The sequence below is a fragment of the Ursus maritimus genome, unplaced genomic scaffold, assembly GCF_017311325.1.
Source record: "Ursus maritimus isolate PB19 unplaced genomic scaffold, ASM1731132v1 scaffold_19, whole genome shotgun sequence".
NCBI lineage: Eukaryota > Metazoa > Chordata > Mammalia > Carnivora > Ursidae > Ursus > Ursus maritimus.
In genome coordinates this window covers 49,519,016-49,535,551 of record NW_024424341.1, presented here as the reverse complement: position 1 = coordinate 49,535,551, position 16,536 = coordinate 49,519,016, and the positions used below count along the sequence as shown (strand labels likewise).

General features: G+C 38.4%; 1 long non-coding RNA gene across 1 annotated transcript; it reads left to right on the top strand.

Moving 5' to 3' along the window:
- Window positions 1–6,846: 6,846 nt before the first annotated feature.
- On the top strand, window positions 6,847–15,285 carry LOC103661000. The gene is made up of 3 exons (XR_567955.2): window positions 6,847–6,916; window positions 11,010–11,131; window positions 14,570–15,285. It is a non-coding gene; the product is annotated as an uncharacterized LOC103661000 (long non-coding RNA).
- Window positions 15,286–16,536: the final 1,251 nt, after the last annotated feature.

Here is a 16,536-nt window from a genome sequence, read left to right as displayed (position 1 = left end):
ATATAAATAGCTTTGACTCCTTACCAAATGAGCTTCTTTTTTTTTTAAGATTTTATTTATTTATTTATTTGACAGAGAGAGACAGCAAGAGAGGGAACACAGCAGGGGGAGTGGGAGAGGGAGAAGCAGGCTTCCCGCTGAGCAGGGAGCCCAATGTAGGGCTCGATCCAAGGACCCTGGGATCATGACCCAAGCCGAAGGCAGATGCTTAATGACTGAGCCACCCAGGCACCCTCCGAATGAGCTTCTTATAAACAGTTTATCCAGGAAAATATCTCCTCATTCAAAGACAATAATAAACATCTCCTGATGTACAACGATACTATAGCAAAAAGAATGAGAGAAAAAAAAAAGAAGAAATTAAAAGGAACATGCTAGAAATAAATTGCCACAATATAGAAGAAAACACATTCACCATGATTTCAAGGAATTCACTAAAACAATTAAGTACCTAAAATAAATAGGAATCTAAGAGTCCAAGGAAGAAATAATGGGCAAACAGGCTAAAGAAAATGGTTATGTAAATTAAAAAAAAAATAAATTGGCAGAACTCAGTAAAGAAGTGCAAATGAAAAAGCAACACAGAAATGGGAGGTCTCTCTGAAAGCAATAAAACACCATGTGAAAACACAAAAAGTGGCAAGGAGCAGATTAAGACAAGTGAGCAACATGAAATGGAAATAAGGACTTTTAAAGGAAAATAGAAAAAAAATAGAGGTCAATAAAAACCATCTAACAAATAAAAGAATCCTGGAAGTGGAAGCACAGAACTTTCATCATTAGTCGCAGTATAAATTTAATAGATATTGTCTAAAACAAAAGATTAAAAGATTTAGTTCAAAAAAAAAAAAAAAAGAGAGAGGGAGGCAAACAATAAGAGACTCTTATCTATAGAGAACAAACTGAGGGTTGCTGGAGAGGAGGAGGGCAGGGGATGGGCTAGATGGGTGATGGGGATTAAGGGGGCACTTGTGATGAGCACTGGATGTTATATGCAAGTGATGAATCACTAAATTCTGCTCCTGAAACTAATATTACACTATATGTTAACTAACTAGAATTTAAATAAAAACTTGAAATAGTAATAAAAAAAAATTGAGTTCAAGATGTTAATGTGATAAAGATCACATTAAAAGAACCAACCATATAGAAAAGAATCCAAACCTTCAAAATTACCAGAAAGGACACAGAACCCAAGCAAGAATACAGAGTATAAGGTGAAAGATACATAAAAAGTATCTTTATCAGAAATGTACGCAAAATACATCTTTCCAAACTGCTATACAGAAAAAGTGCACAAGGACTCTGAAGGATGACAGTAAAAGGATGAGCAAAAGACTTATCTGGAAATGCCAACTGAAAGGAAACAAGAACCTCCATCTTAATATCGGAGCTGAATTCTAGGGAAAAAATATTAAACAATCCAAAATTAATTTCAGACGTCATTACTATCACCACACCAAATTTCATAGCATCGAAGTTTATGAACAGAAACTACAGATAAATATAGGCAGAAATATATTTGTGGTGGGAAACAGTCTCTCTCAGCTCCAACAGATGAAGTAAAAACAAAATAAAACAAAACACACTGTACAAACCTCACAACTATGTAAGATAGCTTATTGATAAGACAGCAAATTCTATATCCTGAAACATTCACATGCCTATATAACATTCAGAAATATTGAACATAAAATTTGCAAACACACATACTTTACACAGAACTTAACACCAGGGCAAATAAATCTCTCCAAAGCTGCAATCATAGTTTTATTAAAAGTAGAATTAGCTTAAATGAAAATCTTAATATCTAAAAGTGAAAATGTGGTAAATAGTAAAGGTCTGGTGAGAAATTTAATATGTTCCTAGAAACTCACCCACTCCATCTAGATTTTTATATTTATTTGCATACGACAAATTATTTTTCTAAATTATTTCTGAACACTGTTTTGCTGTATATCTTATCTTTTGATATATAGCAGTTTTATTATTTTTGATATATTTTATTATTTTAACTTTGGAGTGGACTGCTGAGAAAATAATGTCTGTTTCACATGTGTCCCTATGATAAAACCTATTTGGCCACTGTTTTCATGTACTCTTGAATTCAGTTAGTTAATACATTTATGGCTTCTGAATCTAATTTCCAGTTCTTTTACTGTTCTTGACTGGTTTGGGCATCAAGACTAACATAGTAAACAAAATAAAACAAACACCACAAACAAGGTTGGGAATAATTTTAGATATCAACTTTACCTAAAACTTTGGCATAAAGATCAACTTAATCCACCTGACATTTTCCACCATTTTTGACTGTGTACGAAATGTTTGATGAACACTTTAATTTCTTCAAGGCCTTCTGAACCATCTGTATTTACCAATTTTGACATTTATTTTTTTATAAAAGTATATCCCTTTTGTTTAGGTTTTCATATTTTTGTATGATTTTGTATAATATTCATTCAAGATTGTTTTAATCTTTGATAAAGAAGTAACCATCTCTCCTGTTTTGTTACATACCCCAGTGTATCTTTACTCCCTGTTCCTGATCACCACATTCAGAAGCCACTTATGCTTCTGTTAGACATCTTCATCAATTATGTTTGTTCTCTACGTGACTAATTTCTTCCCTTATTTTATTGTTATTTTCTAGTCCTTATTGTTATTTTACATTTATTGAATTCTTTTTCTAACTTCTTCAGTTCTAAATGTTACTCAGACCTTAGGTCTTTCCCCCCAAAACTTCCAGGATGCCTTAAAAAGGCCTTTAAACCTATATTTTTTCCCCCTCTATCTAGAATTTAGCTTTGCTACATAAACTTTAAAATGTAATTCTTTATTTAATTGAAATTAAACTCAAGGAATTTTCTAAGCCCCTTTATGGTTTTCCCTTTAAAGAATATTTATGTAGAAAAAAATTTAAAGTTTTCAGATACGAGGGTTTCTTTTGCTAGCCTTTTACTTTTTTTAAACTATTTTTTATAAACTGTGGTAAAATGTACAGTTCAGATATTAAGTCTATTCCCAACATTGTACAAAAAGTCTTTTACTTTGTATTTATTTATTTTTTTTAATAATGATTTTTTATTATATTATGTTAGTCACCATACTTACTTTGTATTTCTAATTTAATGCTCTTGGTTACAGAGTAAAATCAACATTATAGCAAAGTTTCATATTTTTTGTCTGCCTGGATTAATGTTTTTGGAAGTAGTTCATAAAATAGATCAATGAAGAACCAACATCTAAAAAACAAATTAAAAAAAAAAGAACAGAGAAATATTTACTTATGTGGGGAGAAAGAGTTTAAGAAGAAATAAAGAAATACTTCCAGCATTGTGCACAAAAATGTTTTCTAATCAGGAATATTACCCTCAGCCAAAGATCAACATAGCATGAGAACAAAAGAAAAGGCAGTTTTTGACATTCCACCTCTCCACCGTCATACAATTGGCCTCTGGATGTGGAGACACCCATGTGTTGCTCATTCTTGGCAGTAAGATCAAGATTTGCCTCAGGGAAGTAAAAGAGTCTGGTTGCTTCCTGTGACCCATCTGCCGCTGCCCAGAGGCTCTGGTGACATATCGGAGATATCTACTCCCAGGATGAATCCCTTCCCCCTGGAATTCATCCTTCTCACCTCATATGAATTGTCACGTTCCTCTGGAACCAGGACCAGGGATTTCTGGGGAGAGGTCCGATTAGCTGACATGGTCATGGTAGGTCTCAAACTTTATTCTCTCAGGAGCCTAAAGCTTTGTAGACATCTGTAAACTCGAGCAGAGCTGCTGGAGAGAGGCAGGCTGGAGTCTGGAGAAAGATCTAATGCAGGGGCTCCCCAGAGACACCAAAAAACCTAGAAAGACAATGTCCACATGGTCAGATACTAGATATTCATCACACAAACCTTCTTGTGAACACCAAGGTGAAGGTCCCTGAACTAGACACATAGAGCAGAAGCTCTCAAACCTACGTGTGGATTCAAAACACTTGGAGGACTTCTTAGAATACAGTTAAAAATCCTCAACCTCACTCCCAGTTTCTGATTTAATAGGCCTAGGGTAGCAATTGTTTTAGCCCAGTTAAGCTGCTGTAATAAAATACCGCAGACTGGGCAGCTTATAAACAACAGAAATTTATTGCTCACAGTTCTGGAGGCTGGAAAGTCCAAGATCAAGGAGACATTATAGTCACATTTTAGTCAGGGGCCTCTTCCTGGTTCATAGCCAGCACCTTCTCACTGTGTCTTCACCTGGTAAAAGGGGCTCAGGAGCTATGTGGGATGTTTTATAACAGCACTAATCATTTATGAGCGCCCCACCTCCATGACCTAATCAGTTCCCAAAGGCCTCACCAACTAATATGATATTTCTGGAGATTAGGATTTCAACATTGAAATTCTGGGGGAACACAAACATTCAGACCATGGCAGGGCCTAAGAATTTGCATTTCTTTTTTTTTTTTTTTTAAAGATTTTATTTATTTATTTGACAGAGATAGAGACAGCCAGTGAGAGAGGGAACACAAACAGGGGGAGTGGGAGAGCAAGAAGCAGGCTCATAGCGGAAGAGCCTGATGTGGGGCTCGATCCCAGAACGCTGGGATCACGCCCTGAGCCGAAGGCAGACGCTTAACGACTGCGCCACCCAGGCGCCCCTAAGAATTTGCATTTCTAAGTAGTGCCCAGGTGCTGTTGATGCTGCTAGTCCAGGCACCACACCTTGAGAACCAGTGCTGTGGAGAATATAAAGTTTAATAAAACCTGTGATGAGAATTAGTCATGAGATATGGAGTAATATTACTTAAAATTAGAACTGCAGCTCTGCTATCTTTCAGCTATGAGAATATGAAGAAGTTCCTTCCATGCTAGTTTCAAAAATGAGGATGGAAGTATCTATTTCACAGAGTTATAAAAATTGAATGAGATGATGCTCATAAAGTATTCAACATCTCCCTGGCACACAAGAAGCATGTAATAAATATCAGCAATTACCATTCTCTATTAGATATTAAAACTTAATATAAAAACAATGTAATCAAACAGAGACAACAACAGCTCAGACAGTACTGACACATATATAACAAAAATAACATCCAACTGAGTGTGCACAGGACATTTATTGTGTAAGTGGCACTGACATAACTGACCATCCACCTGGAAAAAAAAAACCTATATCACACATTATACATTAGACTGAACTCCAGTAGGACTAAACATTTAAGTATATGTATTTTATAAACCCCAAAATATATCTAAATAAATTTTAGTAGTATATGTTTGTATGAACATTGTGGTGGGGCGGGAGAGATCCTTATTACACATGTGAGAAAAACCAGAAGCTATTAAAAGAAAAAACAGGTATTTCTGGTTAGGTGATATTTCTTAATTATATACTAAAGTACACTTTAAAAATAAAAATGAAGAAATATACATATAAAATTTCAATATGTAACAGTAAGTTATCTCTAAATTTTTTTTAAAAAATCTAGCAATCAATATGGAAAAAGAAGCCCAGAAAAAAAATCTGAACAGAGTACATGAAAATTCACAAAAAGGAAATTTAAAAGGTAATTACTAAAAAGATGCCAATTTTACTAACAGGAAAAGTGCATTACAGCAATTACATATAATTTCTCCTAGGAATAGTAAAAACTTATTTATTTCATTTTATTTTATTTTTTAGGTAGGCTCCAACCCCGTCGTGGAGCCCAAGGCAGGGTTTGAGCTCACCACCCGACGATCAAGACCTGAGCCAAGATTAAGAGTGGGTAGCCCAATCGACTGAGCCACGAAGGTGCCCAGTAAAAACTTATTTTTAAAAAATCCAGTGCTGGAAAGTATTTGGGAAATGAACCGTTTTAAAAATTATTGGTGGGAGCTTGAATTGTTATGGTATCTTTATTTACTCATATATATTATTAAAAATAAGCAACTGTTACCAATAATAGTTTCAAATATACAAAGCAGATACTGACAGAAGGAAGAACTAGTAGACAAATCACCACTCCAGTGAGTTTACCTTTCTCTGGAATTAATTAAGCAGACAAAATAAACTGAGAATATACATGAAGTAATACAATAGAGAACACACATTGTTTTGACCTAATAGATGTGACATTTATGAAAACCGACCAAGAACTAGACGGTAAAGTAATTTTTAAACTCGAGCATTACCCAGAGGCGTTATATGAAATGGACAACGCACTTCTAAATAACTCATGGATGAAAGGAAAAAAATAACTAAAAATTAAAAAAACCTAGTACTTAGCTTTGAACAATAATATGCTACACATCAAAACTTATGAATGTTTAGAAAGCAAGCTCATCACAGACCCCACCGACCCCCATAACTGACTAAACAGCTCAATGACAACTGACTCCCATCACTGAGCCCACAAATCCCACACTCATCTCAAAGATTCCCATCACTGACCCAAGAGACTCCCATCACTGTTCTCACAGCAACGGACGCCACAGACTCTTCACCACTGAGCCCCAAACCGCCATCACTCACTCTGTGGACAACACCCCCATCATCGACCCCACAGAAGCCCTTATCACGACCGACCAAAATTACCTCAGAGACCTCTCGGAATTAAAATGCGGAGGAACTCCAGACACCAGCGGCGAAAAGCCTTCGAGGACCACTTCCGCTTCCGGTCTGGCCTGTAGGACCGCCTCTCCCTGACCATAGCTAGTGCGCATGCTCTGAGTACGTCGGAAGCCTCATATGCCAGCAGTTAACATGGCGCAGTTCCGTAAGAGAGGCTGTCGGGCAGAGAACATGGCCTCGCTCAGTAGTGCTTCTGCGCGCGAGTCGCCATCTCTGAGGCGTGTCCATTCCGTACAGTGGAGGAATAGGCCTCCCGCGGGTTTTCATAGAGCGAGGCCGGGATTGTCACACGGAATGTCGAGGTAGGCTTCAGGGAGGGAGAGGTATTGGCGATGGGGTCTGGTACTCTGTGTTGTATTTGGAAAACCTAATTTGCCTCTAGGGATACGGCGCTCTTCTGAGAGCAATTATCTGCTGGGGGAAACCACCAGGGTGAGGGAAGCCAGGGAAGAAAAATCACCAAGGGAGAAGGACAAACGTCTTATATGTTACGGCTGAATCCTGGGAGGAGTCAACGGGGGATGAGGGGAGAAATCAGGACAGTACTGATGAGGTTACCGAATACACTGGGGTTCAGTGGGATGGAGTCCAGAGCCTACGACCAAGAAAGAATTCTTGAGGCGTCTTTGGTGCAAAATTGGTGGTTTATTAAAGCACGGGGACAGGACCTGTGGGCAGAAAGAGCTGCTGCCCCGGGTTGTGAGGGGTGGCTGATTATATACCATGGGGTTGGGGGAGGAAAGGAAAAAGGGAGGTTGAGAAAGGACTTCAATATGTTAAAGAAGACTCACAGTATACCGAGGCCTTGCCATTGTCAAGTCAAGGCTGTTTACCCCTCTCCTAAGGCATTAACATGAAGATAGTCGGGAACTTCCTGGAGGCTGCAGACTACAAGGACATTCAATTGTATCTACATTCCCTTCTGGAAGCTAGGTTACGGACAGAGATGCTTTGTTCTTGTAGACTGCTAAGACATTTGTAAACTGAGGGATTGTGGTATCTATAGGTTAACTATTTCTTTGTCCTTGAGGGCAGCCAGGAGTGCCTGAGGAATGTCACATACATCCCATGGGGGTGGTGGGTAGCAGGGCGTCAGTTTCTGCTTTGTCCTCAGCTTGCCTTCTGTTCCCTCATCAGTACAGTCTGCTTTTTGGAGAAACTGCTCAGGGAGAATGTGGAGACGTCAGAATGGGAGCCCCATCCTGGATGAAACCACCTGGCAAGATAGATGTCAGAATGGGCAATCTGCTGCAGGAAGGGTAGTTTAGCCTTTTCGGAGAGGAACCACCTGGGGAAATAGGTACAAGTCGAGGTGGTCCAGTCCTCTCCTGAGGGATACCACCAGGGCAAGACGGCACCTTCTGAAGCGCTGGTGGAGGGAAATGGAGCCTTGAGTCCCCATCAATCTCCAATAGTAGGCAACAATTATAAAAATAATAATGGTTTTTAATATGGTCAATGTGTGACAAAAAGCACCTAAGGAAAACTATTTTTGTTTATTTGTAAATTAAAGCATAAGTAATAACGTGCTTGGGATGTAAATGAAGCCTAAAGGCCAGAGGCGGGGGGGGGGGCTGCTTTAAATGAGGGGTGTGTGTGAAGACACAACTCCTTTCGTCTGGTGTACTCCTAAACATTCTTCAAAACCCCGCTAAATATTGCCTCTGCCAGGAAGTTCTTATATTTGACAGTGGTAGGAGGTTCTATGACCTACTGAAAGTCTGTCGATCCCAGAAGTTTTCTGAGGGAACTAGACCTAAACTCTAGTGAGGGCCTGCTGGGTACCTTCAGGTTAGTTATGTCCCTCTCTGGGATTCAGATTAAAAATAGGTCCAGTTAGAGGGTTGGACTATGCTTACACCAGGTTCTCCTTATTCTCCCAAAGCCTGGTTGAAGGAAAAAATCTGTGAAAGTCGATTACTGAACACACATTTTTACCAGAGGTCTAAGAATTACTGTTAATTTTACTGGTAATGTGATTATGTTAGAAAGAAGATTTATCTTTTAAATATTTGTATAGAAATACTAACAAGCAAAATGTTAGCTTAAAAAACATCACTGAGGGGGCGTCTGGGTGGCACAGCGGTTAAGTGTCTGCCTTCGGCTCAGGGCGTGATCCCGGCGTTATGGGATCGAGCCCCACATCAGGCTCCTCCGCTATGAGCCTGCTTCTTCCTCTCCCACTCCCCCTGCTTGTGTTCCCTCTCTCACTGGCTGTCTCTATCTCTGTCGAATAAATAAATAAAATCTTTAAAAAAAAAAAACATCACTGAGGAGGGGTAGATGGATTAAAAAAAATAACAGAATGTTGGTAAATGTTGAAAGCAGGTGATAGGTACATAAAGTTCATTATAATGTTTTCTTCAGGATTTCTGTGAACATTTCACAGTAAAAATTTAACTAAAAGGAAAGGAATGTAAAAATCATTTACAAGGGAATATTACCAAGAAGAAAGCAGGTGTGTTGATAATATCAGATTATACAGATTTCAAAGCAAACAATATTAACAGAAATGTTCCATATTTTAATAAGACGCAGCTACCAAGAGTATTTAACAACATAGTTATCTAACAATATAGCTCTGAAATATATATAGCAAAGACTAGTAAAATAGGGAAATTTTGAGGAACCCACAATCACAGTAACAAACTAACATATCTTTCAGAAACAGATCAAATAGAAGAAGGTAGGTATAAGACTATATTGGGATAACATAAGTAATTTGCTTGATATACATCTACATTTTATTTTTATTTTTAACCAGAAAAAGAAAAAATTTTCAAATATACATGAAACAGTCATAAAAATTCTCCAAAAAGTAGGCCATAAAGAGATTATAAAGTCCCCAAACTAATATCACATATGTCATACCCTCAGGCTACATTTTAAAAATGAAAATAGAAACCGAAAACAGACAATAAAATATATAAAATGTTCCAAATGCATGTACATTAAAATATACACATCTGAATAATCTGTGGGTTAAGGACAACGTAACATCAGCAATTGCAATCTATTTAGAATGAAGAGGAAAATGATAGATAGTACTTGCATATGAAAAATCTAAGGGATGGGCCAAAGTGATACTCAGAAAAAAATCTCACCTAGAATTAGAAAACTAGGAAGAGTGAAAACAAATTAATTAAGGTTTAATTCAATCACATTCTACTAAAGTCCGAGGAAGTAATGTGATAAACAGTTGTTAGTAAAATAAGTAGGAAAAAAATCCTAATAGAGATAATTAATAAAACCATGAGCTGGTTCTCTGTAAAAGAGTGCAGTCATTTTTTTTTAAAGATTATATTTTTTTGCCAAAGAGAGACACAGCAAGAGACGGAACACAAGCAGGGAGAGTGGGAGAGGGAGAAGCAGGCTCCCCGCTGAGCAGGGAGCCCGATGCGGGGCTCAATCCTAGGACCCTGGGATCATGACCTGAGCCGAAGGCAGACGCTAAACGACTGAGCCACCCAGGTGCCCCGAATGCAGTAATTTTTAAAGAAGGACTAAAAAAATTAGAGAAGATAAACGCAAACAACATTAGAAAGAAAATGGGACATTTCTATAGAAAGAAAATTTGAAACTCAAGAGAATTCTATGGTTATTTTGAGTAATGTGTTTGAAAGCCTTAATGAAATGAGTAATTTGTTTGAAAGTCTTTCTAAGAAAACCTAGAGGAAGAAATTGCCACATGAAGGAAAGCTGGATAGGCCAAAAACTATAAAGGAAATGGAATTGGCACCATATGCAAAAACCAACCCTAGAAGGATTAAAGATTCAAATGTCAAACATAACTTTAATAAAACTATTAGTAAAAAATATATCAGCAAATATTTTTTAGACTTCGTGGTAAAAGATTTCTTACACAGAACGCAAAAGAAATAGTGATACATTTGACTATATTAAAATTAGCACTTTTATTCATCAAATGACAGTCAAAAAAGAAAAGTTATAAACTGGAACAGATTAACAGAACATGAGCCTATAGGAGACTGGTAGCAGGAACAACTCCAAATCATTAAGTAAAGCATAACAAACCCAATAGATATATGGCAAGCAATATGAAGAGGCATTTCATAGAAGAGGAAACTCATGTAGTCAATAACATGAATATTATAAAATATGGATAATATATGAATAATGTAAATATTTAGGGAGAGATGTCCAGAAAGAAGAAACCACATTTGCAAAGACTTCTAGGAATATCAAGGAATCCAGTGTGGTGGGAGTAGAGTGAGCCAGGATAAAAGGGGTAAGGAGATGAGGTCAAAGAGGTGTTGAGGGGGCCAGGTTGCAGACCTTGGAGACCATTCTAAAGACATCAGCTTCCACACTGGGTGAAACCCATGGGAGGGTTTTGAGAAGAGGAGTAACATCATCTGATTCATTTTTTAACAGGACCCGTTTTGCTCCTTTTTGAGAATTGGTGGGAGGAAGGCAAAGGAAAAAGCAAGATCATTTGGGAAGATTCTACAATAGCCCACATTGCCTACAGCCACCTTCTTCTCCACTGTGCACAGGTACCACAGCTTGTGTTGCTAACAGAGATATGGGATGTAGCAGTTAGGACTATAGCCTCTAGTGCATCTCTTTTTTTTTTTTTTTTTAAGATTTTATTTATTTAATTGACAGAGATAGAGACAGCCAGTGAGAGAGGGAACACAAGCAGGGGGAGTGGGAGAGGAAGAAGCAGGCTCATAACAGAGGAGCCTGACATGGGGCTCGATCCCAGAACGCCAGGATCACGCCCTGAGCCGAAGGCAGATGCTTAACGACTGAGCCACCCAGGCGCCCCTCTAGTGCATCTCTTTGACACTCACCAGAATCAATTCCATGTATGTCTTTATTCTCCACATCACTCTTCTCTGAGTCAAAAGTACCTTACTTTGAGGGGAGTTTCTAATTAGGAACTTTGGGAGTTGGGTCTCATAATGTAGCAAGCCCCCTGAATATAGGGTGGGCAAAATATGCCAGGAAGCCAGAAAGCATGGCAAATGTCCACTACAGTCCACCCCTTGTTGCCCTGCATCTGCATGTACTCTCCTTCCCAACATAAAACAAACAAGCAAATATACAAACAAAAATGCTCCCTCAAATAATGCAATTGTAACTTGTACAAGTCAAAATATGCAGTCTCCAAAATAGTGAGTCCAAGGTAACATTAGTAAATGCATCTAAATTCACATTTAGGTGATGTCCATTCATTTTCTGGTTCTGTCACAATCCCATCTTGATGTTCTGTATCTTGTGGAATAATTGGTAAAGATACCAATGAACAGTATGCCCCTTATAAAATAACAGAGGGATGGGTGACAGGGAATAAAAAACTTCTATTATGAATCTGCATAAGACAAAGTAAGAAAGAAAATATAGGTAGCGCCAACAACCTTTTAAAACTCCACCTGAAGTACTTGGGTGGCTCAGTTGGTTGGGCAACCAACTCTTGGTTTCAGCTCAGGTTGTGTTCTCAGGGTCCTGGGATCAAAACCTCAGCTCAGGCTCTGCACTCAGTGAGGAGTCTCCACTTGAGATTGTCTCTCCCTCTATTTCTGCCTTTGCCCACCCCTCTCAAATAAATAAATAAAATCTTTTAAAAAAATAAAAATAGGGGCGCCTGGGTGGCTCAGTTGGTTAAGTGTCTGCCTTTGGCTCAGGTCATGATCCCAGGGTCCTGGGATTGAGCCCTGCAATCTCTCCCCAGGCTCTCTGCTCAGTGGAGAGTCTGCTTCTCCCTCTCTCTCTGTGTTCTCTCTCTCTTGCTCTTGCTCTCAAATAAAAATAAATAAAGTCTTTTTTTAAAAAAGGTTAAAAAATAAAATTAAATAAAACCTCACCTGGAAAATCTGTTACCTGCCATTTGAGTAGCAGGAGCCTTATTTCCTTGTACAAATCAGAATTAATCATTAAATACAGAACCCTCTTTATATCATGTTATTCAGTGATTTGAGGAATACCAAAATGGCTGTGTGGCACACTCAATTTCTAATTCAGTGGAATGAACTTGATGGAGTAGTTTCTCCCTGAACATTAAGACCTCCAAACCAGCAAAGCCCAGAGATGATAATATTTTAAATAGGAGGGAACAAATATTTTGGTGGTAGATCATTAGGTGTAATACTGATAAGTGCTGTCCTGGTCTCCATTTTGGGTATCCAGACCCTTAAAAACTACCATATAATCATTCTGATGAGACCATGTACTAGATGTGAGGACAATACCCACCTTTATAAGGTATGGTCTTCCTGATGGTACTCTTGTCTAGTTTTTAACAGTTTTAGAACACTATACAGTTCTAAAATGTCTGAACTTTGTGTGTGATGAGGTACAGAATAAGACCAGCAAATCTCAAGAGCATCAACCAATTCCTTTACTTTTTTCACTATAAAAGAAGTCCTTTGGTCCAAAGCAATGCTATATGGGAAGTGTGATTATGAATAAGGAGTTCATAACATCCATAGCTGGTATTGCTGCCATAAGCATGTCAGGCAAATTTAATCCCCATGGAGTATCTATCCCAGTAAAGAAAAAAAAAATTACCTCTTTCATAATGGATGAAATCTAGCTAACTGGTCAACCTGGTGATGGCATAACCCTGTTGCTCATGGTCGGAAACTGTGGCAAACTGCGTGGGTACCAACAAATGTGAAGCCATCCCTAGTAAGGGTAAATCCACATTTTTAATACTGTGAATAACTACATAGTTCATGAGCCCAATGAGCAAGCATTGGGGTGGCTGGATGAAGCTAATATCCATAGAGCATGTCATCCTCACTTCTTAATCACAAAGCACTTCTTTTACAGTGGTAAGACTAAGAGAATAGATACAAATATGTCACTCTCTGGATACATTTCAAGGGGTCCTTCTACCTACTTCTTTCCAAACCTATTTGCTATCAACACTCCAAGTGTACTCTTTTCAAGTCATTGACCCTCGGTGCTAACCACTGGATAAGAATCAGTGTAGATACCTCATGCTATCTTTCTTAACTTAGAGTATGCATGAGATTTAGATCTTAAAGTTCTGTTCATTGGGTGAATTTTCCGTCCCAGTCAGTCCATAAAGCCCCCGTGAGAGGTTTTAAAGCTCCAGCAATGTATTTCTAGTAGTTGCCAGCATTTTGTGCTGTTATTTAGAGATCAGGCAACTGTTTTTTTGCAACTGGTCATACAGAACTCTTCATGAATCTGAAGCTCTGAGGGACGGACATAGAAGTGTCAATGAGAGTAATACACACTGGGGATATGAGACATCTGGGACTTTCTTGGGCCTGTCCTATTTATAGCCCTCCATTCGATGATGAAATGTTGATCCTGCCTGACTTAATAACCTGGTAGACCAGATGACATTCTACTTATAATGGGGACCCAGGTTGCAGTTGTTTGTGTACCATAATAATCAGGTGTGTAGTCTCTACTAGGGACCCAGAGCAAGGCAAGAGCTATTTCATAAAAAGGATGATGATTTCTTATCAAAGTGAGTGTGGATCTACCCTAAAATCCTAGGGGCCTCTGCCATAGTTTATCCTACATGGGTTTTCCACAAACTCCTTACAGCATCATGATTGGCCACAGACACTCTCAGTACCATTGGAAGGATTCAGTGGTCAAAGAGCTTCTAATGCAGCCTGCATCTGCAGAGCCTTCTCTTTCTCTGGTCTCCACTCAGACCATACAGCCTTCTAAAGCACAGACTAAATAGACCCAAGACCTAAATATGATGCATGCTCTTCTCCAGAATCCAAAGAGAACAAGCATTGCCCCTCTGTCTTAACTGATATATGGTGTAAAGTTCAGCAACTTATCTTTCACCTTGGGAGGAGAGCTACCTTTGCAGATCGCTGAATCCCAGAAAGTCCATGAATACAAGTCCCTGTGTCATTGGGGGCTTTAGTCCCTACCTTTTTGCATGCATTTACCTTACCAATGCATCTAAAATGCTTCTATTTTCTACTCTCCAGGTCTTATTGGCATGCTTTACACTGGGAAAAGCCTTTACGACCAAATCTAGATTTTGACTGCTGTACAGGTCAAGTTGGCTTTAGTGATCTGTTCAGTGCTAATGGTCCCTGTGGGCCAAATCTATGACAGAGCAGGATGCAAACTATAAAAAAAAAAAATTTTTTTTAAGTAGGCTCCATGCCCAGCGTGGAGCCCAGTGTGGGGCTTGAACTCACGACCCTGAGATCAAGACCTGAACTGAGATCAAGAGTTGGATTCTCAACCCAGTACTGGGTACACAGCATGAAGCTGGTACCACAGAGACCTGCTGCACTTGAATGCTGAAAGCCTCTCTATCAGTCTCGCAAGGATCAATTCTGCACGGCATCCCATGCCCCAGTGGGAAAGGAAAGGGAAACTCTGTGTGGAAGTACAGGGTGGGATGTTGCCCAAGAAAGGGGAGTAAAAAAAAAATAAAGCCACAATTACTGCCTGGGGAAATGGGGACATGGTAAAAGAGAAATTACACTTCACACTAAGGATGACAGAGCAGAAATGGTGGAGCCTGGGACACAGATGACATGATGGTCATGTTGCTCCAACCTCGGGTGTCTGTCTACAGATTTTTTGTTATATAGGAAAAGTCACCATGGTTTGTAGTTTATAGCAGATGAAAGTATTCTTAATTGATGACTGACCAAGAGAAAGTCATTCTTTTTTTTTTTTTAAGATAGATCCATTTATTTATTTATTTATTTGAGCAAGTACAAGAGGGAAGGGCAGAGGGAGAGAGAATCCGAAGCAGACTCCACACTGAGCATGGAGCCCAACACAGGGCTTGATCTCATGACCCCGAGATTATGACCTGAGCAGAAACCAAAGGTCAGACACTTAACCGATTGTACCACCCAGGCACTCTGAGAAAGCCATTCTGAGGTAAGAACAGAAACCTGACTGTAAGGGACCAAGTTATGAGGAGACCGTGGGTGAGGAATATATCAGGTAGAAGGGTAAGTAAGTGTGAATGAACAAGAAACCACAAGTGCAAGAATAGTAAAGAAGAGAAATCAGGAAGAAATGAGCATAGAAATTTACGAAATATTTTGTTAAGTTTAACTACAGACTAAATAATGTCTGTTTAATGCATGTCTTTTTTAAAAGGTAGAACTAACATTCTGTATCTGTGCTGTCCAGTACAGTGGCCATTAGCAATATGTGGCTATTGTAGGGCACCTAAAACATGGCTAGTCTAAACTGTGATGTCCTGCAAGTATAAAAAGCATATCTGATTTTGAGAACTTAATAGAATATCTAATTAACAATTTTATATTAGTTACATGTTGAAATGATAATATTTTGGACATGTTGTGTTAAAGTGTATTATTAAAATTTATTTTGTGTGTTTCTTTTAACTTTTTAAATATCTCCACAAACAAATTTAAAATCACCTGTGGCTCCCATTTTATTTTCACTGGAGCACTGTTTAGACATTGACAATTTGGAGAGGGTGTTCAGAAGGTAGTTAAAGCACACTCAAGCACTTGACTTCTTTATTTGGGAGGAGGATAAATACACTGAATATCATTAAGTGTTGTTAGAAATTTTCTTGATTAATTTTGCAGGTAAGAAATATAACAGCAATCATTAAAATTCAGTGGGAGCAGTACTGCTTCCTATAGAGTGTTTTGGAAATTTCTGGGATGTTTCTAGTTGTTTTATATCTATATCTATATCTATATCTATATCTATATCTATATCTATATCTATCTATATTATTATATATTATCATATATAATAAAGATTTTATTTTTATATATAATATATATTATTATATGTAATAATAAAGATTTTATTTATTTTATTTTAGAGAGAGCATGTGAGTGAGTGGGGGGAGGGGCAGAGGGGGAGGGAGAAGGAGAGAATCTCAAGCAGACTTTGCCCTGAGTGCAGAGCCCAATGTGGGGCTCAATCCCACAACCCAGAGATC